This window comes from Tympanuchus pallidicinctus, unplaced genomic scaffold (assembly GCF_026119805.1).
Source record: "Tympanuchus pallidicinctus isolate F22 unplaced genomic scaffold, pur_lepc_1.0 scaffold3, whole genome shotgun sequence".
NCBI classification, from domain to species: Eukaryota; Metazoa; Chordata; class Aves; order Galliformes; family Phasianidae; genus Tympanuchus; species Tympanuchus pallidicinctus.
Window position 1 is genome coordinate 23,036,611 of NW_026294747.1, and position 22,793 is coordinate 23,059,403.

The 22,793-nt window shown below is 46.6% G+C and overlaps 1 protein-coding gene and 2 long non-coding RNA genes across 19 annotated transcripts in view; 2 read left to right on the forward strand and 1 right to left on the reverse strand.

The window, feature by feature from the left end:
* Nucleotides 1–1,553: 1,553 nt before the first annotated feature.
* Nucleotides 1,554–17,689, reverse strand: LOC128087393 (uncharacterized). Of its 5 annotated transcripts, none has more exons than XR_008209816.1 (5): nucleotides 17,617–17,689; nucleotides 15,253–15,335; nucleotides 12,971–13,176; nucleotides 4,264–4,376; nucleotides 1,554–3,262 (listed from the first exon to the last, which is right to left on the reverse strand). It is a non-coding gene; the product is annotated as an uncharacterized LOC128087393 (long non-coding RNA). The 5 variants fall into 5 exon arrangements; XR_008209815.1 differs by lacking the exon at nucleotides 17,617–17,689 and adding an exon at nucleotides 17,081–17,207; XR_008209818.1 differs by lacking the exon at nucleotides 17,617–17,689 and adding an exon at nucleotides 16,585–16,636.
* On the forward strand, nucleotides 9,654–10,966 carry LOC128087394 (uncharacterized). 2 transcript variants are annotated; one of them, XR_008209819.1, is made up of 3 exons: nucleotides 9,654–9,755; nucleotides 9,939–10,020; nucleotides 10,377–10,966. It is a non-coding gene; the product is annotated as an uncharacterized LOC128087394 (long non-coding RNA). The 2 variants fall into 2 exon arrangements; XR_008209820.1 differs by lacking the exon at nucleotides 9,939–10,020 and having other exon boundaries at nucleotides 9,705–9,755; nucleotides 10,283–10,966.
* The window catches only part of PHF21A (PHD finger protein 21A), a 124,567-nt gene continuing 119,434 nt past the window's right edge, over nucleotides 17,661–22,793 (forward strand). For 7 of the 12 annotated variants that reach the window (XM_052696915.1, XM_052696904.1, XM_052696911.1 and 4 more), the window contains exon 1: nucleotides 17,686–17,803. The gene's annotated coding sequence lies outside the window, so the exon portion shown is untranslated. Of the gene's footprint in view, nucleotides 17,804–17,896; nucleotides 17,944–18,126; nucleotides 18,256–22,793 lie in introns of those variants that run through there. The other 5 variants (XM_052696907.1, XM_052696909.1, XM_052696908.1 and 2 more) reach the window with 5 other exon arrangements.

A 22,793-nucleotide genomic window follows, 5' to 3' on the forward strand; every position in this document is an offset into this window, starting at 1 on the left:
GCATGTCGGGGCCGGCGCGTGAGCTTCAGCCTACGAGTGGAAGGGTGGCGTCACAAGAAGAGAAGCCAATTAATTGCAAGAGAATCTCAAAAACGCTGTGCGCTCTGAGCCTTTCTGGAGAATCAGTTCCCTGGGTGGAACTGCTCCATCTGTGGTCTTGCGTTGTTTCTCTGCTTACATATCAGAGTGCTTAACTGCTGGAAGATGCACTGCCTTGAATTGCGATCACAAGGCACCTCTTTGACGTATCAGTTACTGTGACTGGTTGGGCTATAGCAAATTTTTCAGTCCAGTGAATGCTGAGGTGGACTGGTCTCAGGCCTTAGTGAGCAGTCACACTGCTGCTAATGGATGAAGTTAACTCTAAGTCAGAAGGTCTGAAAAAAAATCTGTTTTCAATTTGAGTATTTTGTTAATTCTATGGGGTGCTTCAGATACGATCATTTTCTGTGTGAAAGAGATGTAGTATCATGAACATTGATGGCTGCTTTGCTAACTTTTAATTTTGCAATTTTTGCAGTTAAATGGAATGAATTGCTTCTTTTTTCTTTTTTGCTCTAGCAACACATTTTGAATAATAGCATCCAAAACTGTTTCACCTAACTACTGGAGTTCTGAAATGTGCTTATTACCAAAAAAGGGGGCCACAGAACATGTTTTATCTCCTATCTAGAAGTTATCATCTGTAGGCCTGTGAGTTCTTTATAAGGAAAGTTAAAGTTAGTCTTAAGGAAAAGCCAGAATCATGATCTCATTTTATAGTTGGAGATGCTGTGATGCAGGGGCAGCTGCAATGATTTCCCCACAGTGTCGTGCCTTAAGTTGTGCTAGGGGAGGTTCAGGTTGGATATTAGGAAAAACTTCTTAGAAAGAGTGGTGAGGAGTTGGAACAGGCTGCCAAGGGAGGTGGTGGATTCACCATCGCTGGAGGTGTTAGAAATGTGGATGTGGCACTGAGGGTTGTTGTTAGTGGGCATGGTGGGGATGGGCTGGCTGATGGTTGAATTAGATGATTTCAGACATCTTTTCCAACCTTTATGATTCTATGTGGCATGTGCAATAAGTCCCAGTTCCTACTACATGCCCAGCAAAGTCCCCGGCCCACTGGGCCATTCACTCCTTTGCTACACTATTTCATCTGCTTTCCTACTCCACAGCAAAGAGCATAATTCAGGTTTTTTGCATCCTTCCAGCTAGAGGATGCTGCTTCCTACGTGATAATGGAGTTCCAAAAAGCATCCCAGATTGACAACTCTTACTAGAACCTTATGCTTCTTGATTGTTTTCAAAGGCAAATATATATCTTCTACTCCCACGTCATCTAGAAGAAAGGACACATTGCTAACTAAATGTGGCCAGCGGAGGATAGCAGAACCTTGTTTGCAACTCAGCACTGGCTATACTTTGCTTCTCCAAGTTGAGAAACGGTGACAAACTCAGTGGGTTCCAAAATCATTCTGTGTTTTTGATTGTTTTGTTTCCTTAATGAAATTCAAAACTCCAGTATTCAAAGAAACTGCAGACAGCTCTAGGGAGAACTGAAAAAGAGGAGGAAAATTTTGTCAATTTTTATTTCCAGTTAAATCACAACAGAGACTGATGGGTACGGAAACACAATATGTCCACATGGATGTAGGCAAGGCACAAGAGACTAAAAGCAGAGACTCTGCACTGGTGAGAGCTTAGGCACTTTTTATTGTTCCCCAGAAACCTCCTGGGATCTCCTCACCAAGATGTTCAGACGGAGCTTCAGAAGGGGCTGGGAACTTAATTCATGGCCTTTTTGCACCGGCTGCCACAGGGTTTCTCTCTAATTTAGTAGATAGAAGGAAGTTGCTCTGCCCTCACTGTCAAACTAAATATTGCCATCTCCAGGCTTTGTAACAAAATAAATCATTTTGTCTTCATTCCTGGGGTGGCACAATTCAATTGTGGCCACCCTGGACATACGCCTTGGGCTTGTTTCCATCTTCATCCTTCATTAGCTGCCTGCTGGCAGGCCTGAGCAAACCTACGATTTCCCCGATGAAGTTTGTCACAACGTGCTGAACAACATTGTAACTAAATGGCAGTGGTTTTCATGCATTACTTGAGTACTTGATCTGAAGCAGAAATGTCTTCTTAACCTGCTCCCAGTGGTCAGAGAAAAAGTTTCATTTTGATAAGCCAACAATGACCATACTATTCTGTATGTATCTCACCTTTCTTAAGCAATTCTGAATCTTTCTTCACAGAACACGCTTTCAAAACCTCTTCTCAGATTTGCTGCTCAGCTCTGAGATGTTCAGTTTGTGTACAGCCTTCCTGTGCGAGGAGGGGCAAAACAGGTACCTGATGTGTCACACGCCCAACAGCCAGCATTAGCTTTGCCTTTTTTTGGAACAGCATGGTACTGTTGACTCCTATTCAGTCCATGGCTCACACCCTGAGCTGCCTTTCTGCCGTGCTGCTGTCTGGCCGTTTATTCCCCATTTTCTCTTTGTGCTTTTGATTTCCTTCTCTTAAGTGTAGCACTTTGTACTTTTCTTTACTGAGTCGCTGATTTTCTCCAATTTAGCGAGATCATTTTGAATTCTCAGTCCATCCGCCAAACTGTTTGCATCCTCTCCCAGCTAGACGATGTCTGCAGATTTTATGAGTACTCTTTATTCCCTTGTCACAGGTTGTTAATGAAAATACTGCATAAAATGGATTCCACACAGATGTTGGGAGAACCCCGTTTGAAAATTCCTCTCCGAATGACAAGGAACAATTGATAAATGTTTCCAAAGGTATCTTTGTAATGAGTCATGCACCTACTTTTTGTGGATTTCATCTTACCTGTATTTCTTTGTTTGCTAAGGGGCCACACCATCATGTGGAACGGTGTGAAAACTGTGTAAGAATCAAGACGTGTTACCTCTTACCCATGAAGAAGGGTATATGGAACCTGATCTGAGACAGATACAGGCTTGAACAATTCTGTCAGTTTCCAATCTTCATTTCAATCACTGCAATTTTGTGTGCAACCATAACCTCAGTAACTGTCTTCTGCGTCCCAGTGATTAAAGCTCATTCAATATTCAGCCAAGTTTCAAGAAAACGTTTTCTTTCCTTGCTAAGACAATATGTAGACAGAAATCAGAGACTTTTTACGATCCCAGATTCAGTGAGGGAGATGTTGGCACTGTCTAATACCCGTATAGCTGTGACAAACTCCTTTGCAAAAAATATGACAATGTAGGTTGATTCTTGAAGATGTTTCCTCACTTTGTAGAACCCCCTGCAAGGAAGCATACTAATGTGTGCTAATAGTTGTGTATGATTTTAATTTATGTACTATTCTGTAGTAGTATGAAATTCCTGATGCAATCAGTATCATTGCAAAAAATAAAGCTGTTCTTACAAATGAGTTACAAATCCTCATTAGCCATCAGATGTTACATTAGACAAGCATTTGCTGTATCCTCAATATATTATGCAGTTTTTATTGCTGTTTATTGGTCACCTCTGTCCTTAACAGCCTTCATCACCCTAGTATCTAAGCAACTTGATCCTGTATGCCCTAGTGTCGAACAATGGCCTACCTCTAAGAGATGCTTTTATTTTTAGGGAAAGTAGCACATCATCTCAAGGAATGAATGGTTATGATTCTGTAACACTGGAAGTGACTAATGCCGTGTTGTAAATGGGATAAAGGGAAATGGAATGTATTTTGAGAACAAACAGTAATCATTGACACAGTAATTTGCATCCCTAGATATTATAATAATGACTAAGTATCACTTCCCCTTGTTTGCATAAGGAAGAGTAGGCAGAGAAATCCAGTGATTCGGCTATCGCTCAAGCAAGGCACTAGAAAAGACTGCATAGGTTGCTTTACTTCATGTTTTCCTCTGCTTTACTATGTCATTGAAATGCAGCTTTACAAAAGTCACGATCCTTTTTAGCACAAAAGTCTCTGTCAGTGTTTCACCAGTTCGTTCCACAGCTAGCCTGGTGCCACAAGAGTTGGTCAGCACTTGTGGAAGGTTTGAGAGAGGCAAGGCACAGAGTGCTGCCTTCAGAAGAGCTAGTTTGGATGGGTGACTTGGGATTCCTGTCAATTTGCATGTATTAAGTGCCAGCAGCCTCAATCTGTGCTGTCTTGCTGATGAAGCTAACATATTTTTGCTGCCTGAGGAAACTTCCTGCTCTTTAGAAAGCAATTGCAATTGTAAGGACCAAAGTCTACTCAGCAACCCTTCTACTTCACGACCAACCTGCAGCACAGGAAGTACTCACTCAGATTGGATCCTGAAGGTATGTTTGTGCAGAGAGCTGCTTTCACAAATATTTCTAGACAGGCAGTCGCTAGGAAGTCAGAACCACTGCATCAGAGGTGGATTATTTGGGAGCTGAAAAGCAAATATGTTTAATGTCTTAATTTTTTTTAGAAGAAAATTAAGCACCTGAGGTATGATTTGCTTTGTACTAAACGAAGGGAGGGAAAAATGTCATTAGTAGGATTGGTAATAGCATTCTAAGTTGTCTTTGAATTTCACACTGGCTGCATATCACAGAACCAGGGCAAATAGCAGTGAATACAACCTTTACTTAGCTTCTCCTGACAAACATGCAGCAAAGGGTACAGCAGGCTCACGCTGATACGTGGCCAGAAGACGTACCTAGAAAAGGCAGTCACTCTTTATTCTAGTTATTTGTTTTCTTGTAGCTCTAGGCCCAAATGGAATAGCAAAATGGGCAGATCTTAAGACTTCACTGTGTGAGAATATGATAATGTCTAATTAAGGTCTATCTGGCCTTCTGCCTGGTTCATGTACCTAAACCAGGGGTTAGAGTTTCCTGAATATGTGAGGGAATTGTTACTGTGAGTGTGCAGCGTTCAGCCGTGGGAAGCAGTGGAGAGAGGAGGAGAATATCTAGCTGCTGAGCATGTCTTCATGGTGGAGGTGTCATCCTGGCTCTTCTGTGAGCAAGCATCTCAATGTGTGTCAGGGCTGGTAGAAAATCAAGGAATACCAAGCAGCTATGAATTCCCCTGCCTAATGCCTGCTTACAACTTTGCACACACGCTGCACTTTCCCCCCTGCTCTTTGCCTTCAAGCAAAAATGCTGCCAGTGTGGCAAGGCCTCTAGTGTGAGAATAACGCTGCCATGCCCTTTGGGTACCACTGCAATACAGATGAAGAAACATTGGTTTACATTTGAGTAGAAGACCAGAAATTCAGTGATTCTGGCTCATTATCACAGCAACAGGTAGCTAGGAACCTCCTTACTTTTTCTAGTGCATTTTTCAATTGTTTTCTGGTTGTTGTTGCCTCTCTCTTCCCCTACAGTGCCCTTCCAGTGGCTCCTGCCATCCTCCTGGTCCCAAGCCTTCCATCACTCCCTGTTCCTGCCAGAGGGGAGGGAGATGATGTTTTATTGGGGCTGCAGAGGAAGAAGAAGCAGGAGACATCCAGCTAGAAGGGAAAGGGGAGAAGCAAGGGAGGGAAAACAGGGGAGAAAGCCAGAGACATATTGGCTGGAGGGGGGCATTGGAGAAAGGGAAAGCTGGGAGCAAAGCTGGAAGCAAACAAGGAAGAGAAATGAGGCAGAGAAAGACAGGAGGGATACTCACTGTGATACAGGCAGGAAGAAAGACAGGAAAGAAAATGCCAAGAAAAGATAAAGGGGAAAGGAGGCAATTTATAGAGGAGTGAATACAAGATTACGAAGGGAAGTAGGATGATTTGAGATGTTATGCATTAGGAGGCAGGAGAGAAGGGATATTTCATAGAGGGCAATAATTAAAGGTGGAATTGTGCTTGGCATTGAGGAGAGCACTTAGGGCTGAAGAGAAAGAAAAAGGGAGAAGAAGGAATAAAGGTAAAAAATCAAATCCTCATGTGGATCAGGGAGATTTCATGAGAAAAGGGAAGGGAAGGGAAGGGAAGGGAAGGGAAGGGAAGGGAAGGGAAGGGAAGGGAAGGGAAGGGAAGGGAACGGAAGGGAAGGGAAGGGAAGGGAAAATCCCATGAGCTAGAAAATCAACAAAAGAGAACAATAATCTAAAATAGAGCATGAGAATCAGGGATGAATCATGAAGGAAAGAGAGAAATAAAGGAGGAAGGGAGAATAGGCTTGGAATATATCAGAATTCTTCTCTAAAATAGATCCAAACAGAATCTTTATTTAAAAAATAAAAAATAAAAATTCAAGCAACAGTAGGAACACACAACTTTTTTAAACATTGAAATATTTTTGAATGCATTCAGCCACTTTTTCTGGTCCAAGCCCTTGCAGCCCTTACATTCCCTATAAAATCCCTGATGTACCATAGAGCCCTTCCCTATAAAAAGGACATCGTGTAAAGGCACAACTTGTTACTGAACTAGAAGTAGGGAGGGAAGAAGATCCCTCCATGTGTAAACCCCATTATCCTCCCCATTACTTAACATAATTTGCCTTAGGCAGCAAGTTGAATCCTCCAAATATTCGCTGCAGTGAGAGATACAGAGCGAGGCACTCACTTATCTTTTCAGGTGGATTTCACAGTCTGGTTTTCTCTCTTTGTTCTCTCTTTCTCCCTGGTTCTGTTGTTTTTCTTTTATCTTTCCCTTTCACGTTTTTCAGCCCAATTTCACTTTCTGCCTGCTGTTCTCAAACAACTTACTCAGTTTCTGGTTATATTTTCCTTGCAGCCTGTCACCCACCCTCTGCTGATGCCCTCCAGGGGTTCCCTCATTGTCTGTGCCACCCCTTTGCATCTCTGCCTCTCCCTCCAGGTGATTACCTCTATATGCCATCCCCTACCTGCCTCGACCAGAGCATGTGCACTGCCTGTGTCACCAGGACTGGGTATGTGACTTCCCAGGGTAACTCCAATGTCTCGTTTCTTCTCATAAAAGGGAAATATCTACAGCTGTATAGTTTGCCTTTGAACACCAACAGAAAGGAATATCTACCTCTATCACATATACATCTATTACATGTCTATTCTCTATTTGCTTTCATTTGATCTCATGGTCTCTCGTCTTCTCTGCTTTGTTTATTTGACCTTCTCTTCTGATCCAAGTATTTGATCTGAAGTTAAAAAAAAAGTGCAGGTTGGAGTAGATGATCTTAGTGGTCTTTTCCAACCTTAATGATACTATGATTTTATTGAGGCCATTGGACTGAGGTCTGGAGATCTCTCTGAATGCCATGCCTACCCCGCACGCCTCTTGCAAAATCAATGCACTGCAGGACATCCAAGAGGTGTCCTGTCCATGCCAAACTGATATGTCTCACATAAGCCCAAATGAAAGCTTAAAGGGTACTTCTGAACTGTGGCAGCCTGAGGTCTCATCCACAGCCGTGGGACTGAGGAACCTTAGGTGGTCCCAGAGCAGGCATCTTGGTGCCCTTGTAATCAGTGTAACTAATCCTCACCATAAAAAGGTGAGGAATCTCAGCCTTCAAATTGCTCTGTTCTGAGCCTCAACACAGGCAGCACCCTGGACCACTGCAGACGTTGGCACTCATCCTGGCACCAATCTGCTCTAGCCCACACACACTCTTAAGATATCCTTGATCCCACAGGTAAATGAATCACAGGGACCTTCCTAAACCCACACCACCTGGAGTCTCCCTCAAGTGACCCATCTTGAAATGCCCTTAGCTGAAGTCAATAGCAAAGAGCTTTCTACATGTGCTGCAAAATAATAATAGGAGAAAGCAGATGGCACTTGTAGAGGATTTTTCATTACTGCATTCAGATTTTTCTTCATCAGATGAAGATAAGGACTGTATTTGAATAATCCTAACGCTGCATGCCTTCTTCTGGCACCGGCGTAACCCCTTTGCATGTGTGGAGCTCAGGGTTAGGAGTGGCAATAGGAGAGAGACAGGTATTGGCAAAGGGCTTCTATTCTCCTGGGGATAAGAGCTGGAGTTCCTTGATACCAGTGCTGCATATTATGTTTTTAGGCGTGAAAATACTCAGTCTTTTCCTTAACTGTTTGCACAGTGCCTATAAAAACGTAGCTCTTATTTCAATCAGATGCTGGTGCTGCTGTCCCATGGCAAACGTCGTATGTCTGGAACAGTTCTGCCAGGGTGAGGATGGGGATCCTCATGATCCTCATCTTCCCAGCATGAGTGCGCATGCCTGTATCATTGCTAAGCACATCTAGGGGGCAGCTGAACCTTGAGCAGGGGAAGGATGTGGAATGACACTATTGTTTATCTACCTAATCATGCCGTTTTTTTCTCAATACCAAAACAAAGAAGGAGCCTCTAAACTTTTCCAGACTGTATCACAGGATCGGGACAGGCTGGCCTGGCAGGCAGATTTCCCACCAAGCAGTTCACACCGACAGCCAAAGGAAGAGGCACGATGAATTGGAAAGCCAAAAATCAGCAAAAAAATCTCTGCTGCTTCTGCAGCTGCCTGATGGTGAAAAGGAGCCATCTCGATGCCAGAAGGAGATAATCCGCTGACAGCCGGTTATGCTAGTAAAGATAAATAAACAGCAGCTATTTGATCCCCTCCAAGGACACCACGGTAGAAGGGGTGTAACTTCCCATCCCTCAGCTGTTTACAAATAGCTGAGAAACGTTTGTTTCTGGGAGATAATTAATTTATTTCAGTTTGGGCAAAAGAAGAATTGCTGAAGGCCAGCGTGGGCTGGAAATGGCGTTATAGCACCTTTGCATATTTGGACATTTTTCCTTGAATTCCTCACTAAATCTGTACAGGACACATTTCTCCACAAGGACAGGCAGTGTTTGAGGTCTCTCATTTTATCCATTAAGGTTAATGTTCCCAGTACAGTCTTCTCATCTCTGCCAGAAAGGATTCCCTGAGGAATTTAAAACTTCTGAATGAATTCCCCAGAAATACCCATTGATATGATTATTCCCAGGCACTGTAAGTTCAATTTTGCTAGAAAGAGGCAAGCATCCTGTGCAAGTGAGGAAAGACATGGTTCATGTGAAAGTGGGGAGATAAAAATTCCTTTTTCAAGCTTCAATATATTTAGCAGTGCTATAGTTGTTGTGGATGTAGAAGAGCAAATCATAAAGGTGGTATATGAAATCAACTGTTATCACTGGGAAACACAAGTGAACTTTTAGGTACACGAGCCTTTCTTTAGGTCCAAAGTGGAAGAAGTAAAATTCAAGTTAAATATAGATTTAAATGTTGCAGAGAACATGTTTTCCATAGAGGGAGGACTTCTCAGTTCCTCTGAGGTGGAATTAAACCAGGCCCTGTCACTCCTAGCAGCTCTCCCTTTTCTACTGTGTGCACCGACAGAAATACCATGGTTCACTCTTCATACAAATTTACCATGTGGTTTCCATGCAAATGCCCAAATGGTTTGTGAAATAACAACAAAACAAACCACAGTATGAGAAGTTTCATTCTATTGAAGCAGAGCAGAAGGCACACCAAGTCTGCATACCATAAGCACATGTGAAAAGAGAAGTCTCTTACAATGATTTTGTTTCCCCTCTAAAAAAAAAAAAAAAAAAAAGTGACATCTTTTGTTCCTGAATTTGTACCTGTGACAATCTATGGTAACTGCTGCCTCAAGGCCTAAAGCACTGATTGAGCACATGGAGAAAAGAACCCGGTCAGCCCTGGGAGCACAGGTGAAGGCAATTCAGCTGTGTGTCTGCAAGAGGTAGAGTTTGTCTGCACCTCTCTTAGACCTCATTTAAAGTCTGACTGCCACAAGGAACAAATCTCTGGTTGGAGATCCCTCACTTGTGGAGTTTTCTGTGTGAGCCTAGATATTCAACTTTAGGTGAGTTCTTTTCCTTTCTTTTGTAGCACCTTTCCATTTGCACTAATCCTTTTGTTATTACCCTCTGTTGCCCTTCCACCACATAGATCTTTTGGGTTGTTACAGCCAATACTGTTGGCTGTTGGTAAGAGACTAAAGCTGCCTTATCTAGCCTATCCTTTCCCTGATAATGTCCCATCTCAGGTACTTTGGGAGGGCTGTATGAAATGGGGCCTGAAGGCCACTGGTAGTCAGTGGTGAAAGTATGGCTTGCATCCTTCTGCAGGTTTGTTTTGTGATTTTCTGAACGTATCTATCCTGTCAGGTTCCACATCTTGCAGCAAGGAGTTCCAAATGTGATTATGAGTTGGGTGAAGAGGTATTGCTTTTTGTTTGTTCTAAACACTATCCGATCGATTCATTTCTTGCTGCTTTCTCTCTCACACTGAGATGTGGTGACTGATTGCTCCCTGGCCCCCTTCATGTTGTCCTTTGCCTAGCAGGCCTTTCATTGCTCCCTCTCAGGTTTATTTATTTATTTTTTCAAGCTGGAAAGTCCCAATACATGCATTTTTATGCAAATGAGCTTGTATCCCAAGAGTTGCTTTTCCAATTCTAATGCAACTCTCTTGAGACAGACAGTGAGTCTTCTAGCTGCTGCAAGAGATGGGCACGACATGTCTCCATGAAGGGGAACAACACAAGCTCCCATTTCATTTCACCTTCTTCAGGAAGCTTCTAGCCCTCCTTGTTCAACTCTACTTGGCCAACGGCAAGCACTGCATTAATGCTTTCAACAACTGAGGCAAACAGGAACTTTGTGGTGTTCTGAAACTACCAGAGACGTTCATTCTAATTCACTTCTGTTTATTCAAGTCCACTGCAAGAGCAACTAACAAAATTATGTCATGTGTCCGCTCAGTTGCCTAACAGAATTCAGAAGGAAACTTTTTTTCATGCTGTCCCTCCCAGTTTGTGTTTACCCGTGTTATTCCTACAGCAGAACTATGCCAATGAGATTGGTGAATGTATTGACATTATCTAGCTGTTTTTTATCTGTGAAGTGTAACATCGGTGCATCTTACTGTTATTAATCAATTTTAAATCAAAGAATGTACAAACAGGCTTCACTGCTGCATTTCCCAACTTTTGAGTGATATATTACGCAACTTGCTTGTCACACAAAAAATGGAAGGCTTGAGGGGAAGAAATTAAAATAATTATAAATTGGAGTAGCACTGTAGGCCTCTTTTTACATGGAGTATTGTGTTCAGCAGTGGGGCCTGCAGCATAAGAAGGTTGTGAAGCAGTTGGAGCAAGTCTGGAGGAGGGCCACACAAAGATGATTGGAGGGCTGGAGGAATTCTCCAATGGAGACAGACTGAAGGAGCTGGGCTTGTTCAGGCTGGAGAAGAGAAGGCTGTGGGGCGATCTCATTGTGGACTTCAGGGAATAAAGGGTGCCTATAGGAAGATGGTGAGGGACTCTAGCGAGCTGTGTAGTCGTAGAATGAGTAAATAGATTTAGATTAGTTATTAGGAAGGAATTTTTTCATTGCAAGGGGAATGAGGCCCTGGATCATGTTGCTCAGAGAAGCAACGCTTGGAGATGTTCAAGGCCAGGTTGGATTGGGCTGTGGGCAGACTGATCTAGTGTAGGTGTCCTGGCTCATGGCAAGGGGGCTGGAACTGGATGAGCTAGGACAGTCTACAAATATGATGGCTATGCATTATAATGTAGCTCTAATGTAAGCCAAAACTAAATAAAAAGGATACTTTACAGCTGCATTGCATAGGAGCCATGCTTACTGACTATTTTTTGACCTTCCCTTTGCCTCTTCCCACTCGGTTCCAAAGGCAGCTCCTTAACTTGAAAAAGAGGCAAGATGAGACTTGGAGGCCAGAGCAGAAACCTGGCAAAAACCAAAACTAGGGGCAGCAGCACCCACAGTGTACTTAACTCCTGATAGTCTGCCATTAACTAACATTGCTTGCTGTTAGGCCATGAAAACCCACTCTGAATCCTTGCACTGTCACTCGCCTCTCTGTCTGAGTCATAGTTAACTCATTCTCGCATGCAAAGCCGTGCACAGCTCTGCTCTGGCACTGCCTTTTCCCACTGCTCCTAAGTAACTGTTGTTTCACAGCTGGCCTACTTGTCAGCACAATGATCAGCCAGGGCAGCATGAGATAAATACAGGGGTTCCGTGATTTTATTTTATTTTTTTTTAATGCTTCCCAAAAGTTGGCTACTTCTGCACTGCTTGAAATGCTGGTGTTATTCATGCTATGTCATTCAACAAAAGACAATACTGAGATTAAAATTGAAATTAGCGGTGTGAATTTAGTGCTCAGCTGGTAATCCCAGCTCAAATATATGTGTAGTTAAACACTTGAAGGAAACAGAATTGATTTTTAGGTTCTCCATCCCCTCAAAGCCCAGGATCTTTACATATGTAGTGATATGTAAGGATTCAGGGGCCAATTTTATGCAAAGATTTTTGAAAACTGCAATCAGTATCTACATTTGAAGTAGCTAGCAGCCTGAAATTATCATCACCACCTACTTTACCTGGTGCAGCTTGGTTCCCCCTTCCCTTCCTCTGCATTCACCTTTTACATCATGTGTTCTTCAGGATAGGCTCTGTTGTATCAGGTCTCCCCTGCTAGGTGCCAAAATGATCATTAACACTTAAAAGAGCTAAAAAGATGTTCTTTCTGCTGGTTGTACTGTTTATGGGAATGGACACTTCTCTACAGATGCTATTTGCCTGTAATCTCTGATTTCTGTGCAGCCTACCAGCTGAGATGCCTATATGCCTGTGTTTAAAACCTGGTGGCTGCTGTCATTGCTCGTGGCTTGTGTCCTTGGTTTACTGTTCTGAGTGGACTTTTATTCACTTATCAGGCTAGTGGCACGTGGAAAATCTCCATTACAGATTGCTATTTCCTTTCTTTTGGTCCCTGAATACTTAGTGGTTTCATTTCCATCCACAGTTTTCTGACTCTACTGATGTTCTCCTCTCTGAGCTCTTAGGAAATAAAAAGTGAGAGGGTTCTGCTGAGGGTATCTAGAAAAGGGCATTTGGATTGGGAAATGGATGAAACCACCAGTGGGCCAGCAAGCTACAGCTGAAAAATTTTATGGGGTGACGATATTACAACAAATCAGCCTGAATGAGGGGGCATTATGTTGCCTAACAAAAAGGGCAAAGAGCCAAAAAGAGCTTCTTTTACCTGATAATGGAGCTGCAATTGCTCATGGGATAGTTCATACTGCTGGCTTAAAAATGAGTAACTGCTCCCTGGATCGCTCACGTCTTGGCACGCAGTTTCCAGCTCATTGTGATTCTAAACAGTGTGCGGGATCGGTAAGCGTGCTTAGTCAGCCTGGCCAGCCACCCGAGAGCCGTAAGCAATGTCCCCTTTATGACTGCTCACATCTACTTAAAGAGAAAAGATACAAAAAAAGGTAAGGAAACCCATTCCTTTCGATTGCTGGAGACGATATCACTGCTCAGATTTTCCTTCCATCTGGAAGCGGTCGGAGCCACTCAGCTCTCTGAGGGCAGATGCATCTCCAGAAGCAGAGAGCAACAGCTTGTGAAGGGTGAGGTATGTGCTGGCCTACCTAAATTGAAGATCTGAGATAGATTTACTGGTTAAATACCCTGCATTGTGCTGAAAGTCAGATTAGATAAGAAGCAGCCAGCCTTCCTGACTTGACATACTAAAACCTTAACATAGCCAAAATCTGTGCAGGCTTGTGCAGGAGCCAGGGATGAGCGTGTATGGGAGCCGTTGAGAGATCAGAGACCGTGGTGGAGCTCACAGGTAGAGGTGCCTCCCAACCCAACGTAGGATCTATGATCCTATGACTTCTGTACTTCATAAAAGGTATCTCCTGTTAGTGAAACGTTCCGTGATGGCAGAGGACAGTAAGATAAAATTGTTCTTCCATAACTAGCTGCAAAGTCGCATCTATCCCCAATACAAACCCACTAGAGACACAGACAATTTGGTACTGTGCTGCTGGGACAATGTGGGGAACGTCAGCTTTGCAGTGGGAAAGGGGCAAAGGTTGAATTACTGTTCTCGGAATACAGATCCCAAGCAATGCACTCCTCACCCACTTGTGGCCCACTGCACCAAGAACTCCCCCAGCCTCAGCTGTGCCAGTAGCACTCAGAAGAGCAAACCTGCAGCTGCACCACCCCCAGCTGAGACCAGCTGGCACCTGCTGAGCAAGCAGGTCTTTTGGATGGGCCAGAGCAAGCAGGGGTCTGCTTCATCAGCTGCTGTACTAAATGGGCCCTATGTAAGGCAATAAGCTCTGGCTGAAGTCAGAGTCATTCTGCTAAGCAGTGTGGTTTGTAGTTAGGTTGTTATCCTTAATGGCAAGCCCCTTGTGTGTGTTGTGTTCTCAGGCTCTAGCTCTAGCCAGTAGTCTAAACCATTTGCTTGATTTTTCTGTATCATCTAGAAGCGAGCTATGCCCTGCTCTTCCCTAAGCCTAGGAGGAGGAAGGTATGTGCTTGGAGGGAGCTCTCTGCTGGAGAGAGAGACCCCTGTCAATGCCCAGCTGTTTGGTCAGACAGGAGCACATCTTGCCTGAAATGCTCTGTGACTTTCTCTTTCAAGCACAACTGCAAGGCTGTCCCCCTGCCCATATGCAGTCATCTAGCATTCCTGCTGACAGCACAGGGAAGAACAGTAATAGGCAAGAAATTAACTTTTAGTTTATTTTTGAGTTTGATGCTGGAAACAGTGGAAAGGGAAAGCACCGTGTGGCTACCCAGCTCTGTTGGCTCCATCTTTGACGTGGAGGTTAGGAGCTTTCACACTTGCTGCTTGCCAGGCAAGTGCTGAGTGATAGAGCAAAATCCAAGAAGACACTCTTTAAGTGTTCTCAGCAAATGGCACTGTAAAGTGGGCTGGATATAACAAAACTGGCATTAGCAATGCAAGTTATTCTTCTGAACATTATTACAAAAATTGTAAGCAGCAGCTCTTGAAAAGCTCCTGCATTTCACTTGGTGAGAAACAGCATCACTAAGCAGATGCCTGCGAATTCTCATCGAAAGCCTGTTGATTATCACAAGTTTTCCGCTAACTTTGGAAAGGCCTTGGAGTTGGCTTGGACTTGTGCTTTTGGAAATAAACTTGGAGAAGGGGATGGGGTGATGTGATCAAACAGACAGTGGAAAATTTGTGCAAGCTGAAGGCTGAATTTTGGTGAACAGAGAGAATGCCACATTAGGAGGCAGGGATGTGGAGGCCAACTTTGTGGGCAGACACCCTGAAACAAAGGAGGGAATTTTTTTTTTTTTTTTTGTAGACTTCTATCAAGGCTTTGCTTTTCTTGCTATGGAAGCATGCTGCATATCTGCATGAAGCCAACAAACAATGACAGCCGGTTTATTCAAGCATTTAGCTGCGTGTTTAATAGTGCTGTTGTTTCCAATTTCATATACAAGATCACTTCCAATGCTACCAGAAGCAATATGTTACACACGTACCTGGGGAAGCCCTTTCTGCTGATGTGGAAATGAAGCCAGAAGTAGTGCAGAGGCTGGGACTGCTCTTCTTTGTCATTGTGAGCCTGAACAAAGGAGCAGAGTATGTACGTTGTTATTAAAGCACTTCCAGCACATCTGATCAGAACCTATGGATTAAATTGCTGAGGTTGGTGTGAGACAGGCTGAGCCACCCATCTATGACCCACAGATCTCTGTGGGCAGCGTGCACCTAACAAAGACGGTGTGGCACAGCGCTTACCACGGCCTGACTTCTGGGAGGAATGGCATACAATTTCTTTGTACATCTGCTGTAATAGTGAATGATGATTTTTTTTTTCTTTGAACTTTGTCCAAAGTTCATCTCTAAAACAAACTTCAGTCAAACCGCACATATTGACTTCTCAACAGAATAAACATGCTGAATCTGTAACACTTAATCACTGGTTCCAACTTCTTTTAACTTGTTCCTTAATCAGAAAGATAGAAAAACAGTGAAAGAAATGGGCTCAGTATTTACATTTGTGGTGCATCTGTCAAACACTCTGAAGGACAAAAGCAGCTCCAGATTGTGTTGTGGGCAGCTGACTCCAGCTGAGTGCCTCCAACTATTACAGAAGGGAAAACCAAACCCCAGGTTGGTGACTAGGCTGCAACGTTTGGCCCACAGTGAGAAGTGATGCAGGAGAAACCTGAGATGTTGAGGTCTTTCATACAATCACACCATCATCAGAGTTGGAAAGGACCTTTAAAAGACATCTAGTCTCTGTAACCAACAGGGATACGTACAGTTAGAGCGCTCACAGTCCGGCCTGACCTTGAATGTCTCCAGAGATGTGGCATGCACCACCTCTCTGAATAGCCTGTTTTAGTGCTTCACCACCCTTGTTGTAAAAAACTTACTCCTTTTATCCAATCTAAATCTACCTTCCTTTAGCTTGGGACCATTTCTTGTTGTCCTCTCACAACAAATCCTGCTAAAGACCCGTCCTTTATTGCAGCCCCCTTTAGATACTGGAAGGCCACTCAAGACTCCCGCAGCCTTCTCTTCTGCAGGCTGGAGAGCCTCAGCTCACAAGGAGAGGTGTTCCACCCATGGGACCATGTTTGTGCCCCTCCTCTGGACGTGCTCCATCTGATCCATGTCTGTCCTGTGCAACCATCCCAGAGAAAGGTGAGCGCTGTGAGGTGAGCAGATGCCTGTTTGGGTGACTCCACTTGGGTTCTACATCTTTAAGGTTTGTGTTTTCAGGCTCTCGTCTACAAACTGGAAACTTAATTCCAGTCGGCGAAAAAAAAAAAAGCAAAAAAAAAAAAGCAGTCTGAGTTCCTTACGTAATTACGGGAGCCCAGGAGCTGCCGCTTTAAGAAAGCCGTAAAGTTCCCCGGCAAACACCCTCCTCCCCCCAGAACTTTGACGGGAAAGCGGTAATTAAAACCGAACGCGGCTCGGCGCCGTGCGTTTCGCCGGTTGATTTTATTTCGCTATTTCGGCGTGACGGCGGCGGCTCGGACGCGGCCCTGTTGCATCAACTTCCTGTGAGGAGCCCCTCGCGGCGGGGCCCCGCGCGCGCGGCTCCTCCCGCCCGCGACCCAGCTTCCTGCGCGCGGCCCCGCCGCGCGCGCTCCCGCGCCGAGCCCCGCGCGCCGGCCGGCCGGGAGGGGGGAGGGGGAGACGGCTAACGGCCCCGCGCCGCGCCGCCTCCCTCAGCCGCCCCCCGAGCGACGGCGGCCGCCGCCGCTCGGGGGGCGGCTGAGGGAGGCGGCGCGCGGGCGGCGCGGCTCCGGCAGAGTTTGGTGCCCTACTTCACTCTACTTTAGTTTCACTCACTTCACATCCGGGCTTTTTCCCTAGGCAATGGGTGCCGCAGCACAGCCCGTTCCTTAGGCAAAGGGAAATAAATTCGCCGCACCGACGCGTCAAGTAGTCCCCCTCGAGAGGAGGCGGCGTGGCCGCCCCCGCCGGCACGGAGGCGAGGGGACGGCGGGGGCGCTCCGGGAGCGGCGGGGGGGCTCCGAGGGCGGCGGGCCGGACCCCCCCGGCGCGGGGCGGGGGCGGGCGGGGACGCGCTCGGCGGCGCGTCGGGAGCGCGCGTCAGGCAGGCAGGGAGGCCGTCGGCGGAGGGATCCGTCGGCGCGGTGCTGCGGCCGGGCCGGGTGAATGGGATTGAAGAAGAGTTCAGCTTCGCGGCTTGTTTTTGTGTCACAGTTTCTCTCCTCCTGCGCCTCGCCGGCTCCGTGCCTCCCGCCCCGCCCGCCCCCTCCTCCCCGCCGCAGGAGGAGCCCCCCGCGGACAGGGGGAAGGAACAGGACCCCACGGAGGCGAGAGCGAGCGAAGAGGAGGAGGAGGAGAAGGGAGCAACCTACCATCTTCCACTCCCCGCTTAGCTTAAAGAAAGTGAGAGGAGGAGAGAGAGAGAGGCGCCCGGAAGAGGGGCACAGGGAGGCCCGGAGGAGCGGCGGCCCCAGCACCCTCCCCCTATGAAGAAGAGTCCTCCCCCTCGCAGCCAGGTCCTGCCAGGGGGCCCGCCGCCGCCGCACCGCCGCCAGCAGGGTGTAGTATCCCGCCTTCCTCCTCTCCTCCTCCTCCTCCTCCTCCTCCTCCTCCCTGCCCCCCCCCGACCCCGCCGCCCCCCGCCCCGCGCCCAACTTGCGCCGCAACTTCGCCGCCGCCCCCGGCCCCTCCCCGGGGAGGTGTGTGTGTGTCTGTGTGTCTGTCTGTCTGTATGGTTGTGGGGGTGGGGGGGGGAGGGGGGTGCAGCGTCCCGGGGCGCTGCGGCCCCCGGGGCCCCGCCAGAAGTTTGCGGGCGGGGCGAGGAGGAGGAGGGGGACGCGGGGCCGAGGGAGGTGGCGGCCGGGCGGGGGGAGGAGCGGGCCGGGATGACACCGCGCCGGGCCCCCGCGGGGACGGGGGGCTGCGGGCCCGCTCCCTCTGGCCGGGCCCAGCGCCGCGATGCTGTCGGGGAAGTTTGGTGCCGGGCTGGGGGACGATGCCGCTCGCTCTCGGTGATTGATCGTTCGTAGTAAACCCGCTGCCGCAGGCTTTTTTTTTAATTTTTTTTTAATTTTTTTTAATTTTTTTTATTTTTTAAAATTCTATTCCTTCCTTCCTCCACCTTCTTTTCATTCGTCTTTGTGGCCCGAGCAGCGGCCGGGAGAATTCCGCTTCTTCTGCAAGTTGTACTCCGCCGGCCGCTGCCCCCGCCCCGGGCCGCCCGCAGCGACGCTCCGCTCCCGGCCCGCGCCGTGCCCCGTCCTCGTCGCTGCCGTCCCTGCCCTCCTCCGTGCGTAGGTGGAGCGGCCCTGTGTGGGACTCTGCCATTTGGTGTGTTGGTCGTGTGCATGCTCCTTTCTTCGCTCGTCTCCGCGGTGGTGTTTTCCTTTTTCCCCGCTGTTGTTTTTCTTCCCTTTCTCTCCATTATTCGGAGCTCTGCCGTCGGGCGAGTCGCTTCGCAGCCGCAGTTCCGTGGTGCCGGGGCGGGACGGCGCACCTGGGCTCGGGGTGGGTTTGCGGCGGCCGGGTGCATGAGGTTCTCCCTTCAACTTCTTCTCAAGTGTCAAAAAATGAGGCCGGGAGAAGATGAGCTTCAATATGGAGAGGTTTCCAAGTTCCTAATTCTTGGGGGTGGAGGAAAGAGTGCCATTGGAGAGTGGCTTTTGTTTTCGATTGGTGAACAAATGTCATCGCATTTTGGTCACGTGCTGTAATATTCTTTGTTCGGCTATCAAAGTATGGTATCTACTACACCTGTTCCCACTTTTTAATTGCGTGTAACGGTGACTGCCCGCAGACCTGCGGAGAGGCACGCGTCCCTCCCCGCTCCCTTCCTTCCCTCTGCGTGCTGTTTGGGCCTGAGTACCAGCTCCACCATCAACTTTTCTCTGCTATGGGAGGGCTGCATGGACAGGCCCTTGGCGCAGCACCTGCGTGCCAGAGGGCTGCACGGGATGCCGGATAGGGGCAGGCACACACCTGGGCCCGTGGTGTTAGCTTTGCTGGAGTTGCTGTTGCCTGCTGTCAGGGCAGGGGGTGTACAGCCATGTGCACCACAGGAGGTAATGGGGGCTTGTCATCCTTAGCTGCGTCCTCAGGTGTCAGAAATAAGGGCTGGAGCTGTCTTGTTTACTTTTTGTTTCTGCTTTGTGGCTGTGCTTGCCTGTAACAAGGAGGATGCCTTGCTTCTCACATGGGGCTCCTCCGTGCCTGCCTGGTGTGCGTGGAGCAGGGAAATGCTGGGCTCTGATGGGGAGAGGCTTGTTTGGAGCTTAATTGGCGCAGGTAGTAGCATTTTTCTGAAAGCCTTGGAAGACTAGGACTCTGATGCCTTTATACCCAGTTAACATGTAACGCTGAAACTTCTACGTTAAGTGTGTTGATGCCTGTGCATATAGCTCTGTAGTTTGTATCCAAACATTGACACTAAGTTCCTAGTAAGACCCGGCTCTTAAACAATCAAAAAGTTCTTAGAACCACCCATGTTAGCTGGAGAAGTTGGTTACCACGCATTAGTAGAAAGATCACAGGGTTTGGGGATTCTGTTTGCATCTGGCATGTTGCATGACAGTTCAGTGGAACTATTTCTTTGAAGGTTTGTTTTTTTTAATTACTGTTTTTAATAAGGAATTCTGTCGCTCAGTAAACGAGACTTTAAATCTGTGTTTGGGGGGTGAAAACAAAATGGATTGTGCTTCTATGTGTTTTTAAACCTTTCAGCTTGACTGTGGTAGACACATTAGATTGTTGTGTGGTAGTTCTTATCATCCAGAAATTTGGGCTGATACGGAGTAAGCATTAAGCAGTGTCTGGATCCTGTGCTGTGTGTGGGACGTCCCTCGGAGGTCTGGAGAGCTGCTTGCCCACAGCAGCAGGAAGGCGCTCACTCAGCACCTGCTGCCAGTGCTGCCCACCCTGCCCCCGGTGTCTGGCCGTACTGAGCCAGGCAGCTTGGAAGTGGGGTCGGGCTGGGGAGGGGCCTTGGCAGTGCCTGTGGGCTGTAGTTCAGAGTGCCACATCAAGGAATATATACATATATTTTTTTCTTTGGGATTATGTTGCTATTATTCATCTGAAGATTTCTATCTGAAAGCTTTTAATCTTTGCTCTTTTTGTGCATCGTGGTCTGGATTTGTTGTGAGGTGGGAGGAGGCATCAGAAGAGGAGGGTTGTTTTCTTCCTCTAGGGAATGAAAATAGAAAACTTCCCTTCGGAGAACTTAAATAGAGAAAAAGAAGGGAGCTGTGAAATTTCTGCAGTTCAAAGAAAAATACGGATGTGTTTTTCCAGCTCCAACAGTAAGATCTCTGCCTTTGGTTTAGGTTTTGTGAAGCTCTGTTCACCCGAGGCCGCTCGGCTTCAGCTGCGCTTCAACTCATTGGGCCTAAAGAGTTCTTACTGCAACTTGGCTGTTTTTAGAGATGAGCTTTTGCCTGTGCGCCTGTTCAACTTTGCTGTAGAAATTCTAATAAAAAAAAAATCCTCCGACTGGATCTGTGCAGCTGATGAGAACTTTTTAAGCTTTTTTTTTTTCCTTGGGAAAATAAGAAGTATTTTAGTAGTGCTTCAGAAATTGGGAGTGCAGCTGGAACACTGCGAAGCCAGCGAGGCTATGGCCCAGGCTGTTGGTGCAGTTTGTTTATAATGGTTATAATTGCATATGAATGTGGTGTAACTCCTCAGTTCCTTAGCACTTTGTAGAGGCAGTTGTGCAGTGAAGTGGACTGGTCCTATGGGGATTTGTTTATAAGGGAGATTTCTCTTTCAGCTCCACACCGTCTGTACAGACCTTGAAGGACTATCTTGTTTCTTATGTTAGGGGCGCTTGGCGTGCGGTACAGAAACTCAAGATGAACGTCACGTGAGAAACATATGTTGGTGCTTTAACCTTTTTACTGTTGTTTCGGTTTTGTTGCTGCTTGGTTTTGTTTAAAATCATCCAGAAAGGCCTTCATGGCCTGGCAGGGCTTTGCTTTTTGAAGGGGGCACTGTGGGCAATGCGAGCTGGTCTACAGCCTGGCCTTTAGGAGAGGCTCCTCATGCAGAAGGGCAGTGCTAAAAACCTATTATCAAGCTTGTAACAGTATTTCTTTACTGTCCCCTTCACCCTTTATGCTCACAACTGTGCGGTCACATGCGTGGCTGTGTGCTGGAAGTGTAAGGCTCCACAAAGGCCTGGTTCCTGCATGTTCATGAATTGCCCTTGTTCAATTACTTTGTGCCAGAAAGCAGCTCACATCCTGCTTCTGATGTATTTTAACTACACAAAGGTTACTTGGGAGCAAGCTGTGTGCTGGGAAGGTGGGGCAGTGCGCAGGCGGTGCGGGGTGCCGCTGGGGAGAGGGGTAAGGGATGTACCTGCAAGTAGAGGGTGAGCTGAAGGATAGTTTTTATAGGTATCCTACATTAATATTTCATGTTCAGCACAGCACAACACCGATGTCTGGCTTGTGCCGGTGATAGAAAGATGCGTTATGCAGGCAAAAAAAAAAAAAGAAGTTTATTTACAGCTGGGGGGAAGCTGTGTGTTTACTTTCTTATTACAAACACAGTGTCGCTGCAAAGGGGGAAAAAAAATAAAAAACCCCCAGAACCTGCATGTTTCTGAGCTGTAAATAATGCATGGCTCCTGGACCTTCCTTACTGTTAAAATTGGTAAAGTATGTTTTTAAGTTGCTTGACTCTACTTTTATGTTAAAACTTGGCAAAAGCGGGGTGCCAAGTGTAGGTATAGATGGCTGCAAAATGTACAAAGAAGTCAGTTATTTTTAGAAATGTTTAGCACTGAGGAAAGGCGTGCTTGTGTAACAGTCAGGCTTTAGAGTTGCACTCACCTGTTTTCAAAATAATCTTTAAATCTGTAGAAAGCTCAGAAAGATCCGTTCCTTTGGACTGGGCTGAGTGCTGTGCCTGCTCCCTAACAAAGCCGCAACTTTGCCACCGACCCTTTTGTTTTAACACTTTGATCATCCTGGGCTTTTGAGGGGAAAAAATGCGCTCCTTGGTCCAGGTTTCTCTGCAGAATTTATTTTCTATTGTGCTGTTTACATGGCTTTAATATCTCCATAGGAATTATCAAGTACCCTGTGCCTTAAAAGCTCTGTGCTGAGGTGGTTTGACCTATTGAACGCTCCTTCTTACCTGAGGTTTCTTGTTCATTGTCACTGCAAACGCTCGCTCTTTGATTACAGATTGTGTGCTCAGAGCATCCTGCAAAAAAAAATAAAAGCTAAAAAGAAAAACCCAAAAACCCCACCAGAAAGCAAACATCACCCCAGCCTGCCGCTCGCTGTTAGCGGTGGAATGCATTTCTATGTGGTACATAAGGAGCGAGGCTCTGCTTAGCGTGAGCTGTCTCGTAGGCCGTGTTCACGCCGCTTCTATTTTAATGCCTGATGCCTTAAAACGCGCGTCTTCCGGCTGCTGCCCTTCCCTGACAGCACCGCGCTCCTAGGACAAAAGGCGGTGTTAGCAAGTTCACTTGTGCTGGTTGCCTCTTAAAATGCTGGGCTGTACCGTTGCGTGTGTAATTAGAAATATGTTTTGAAAA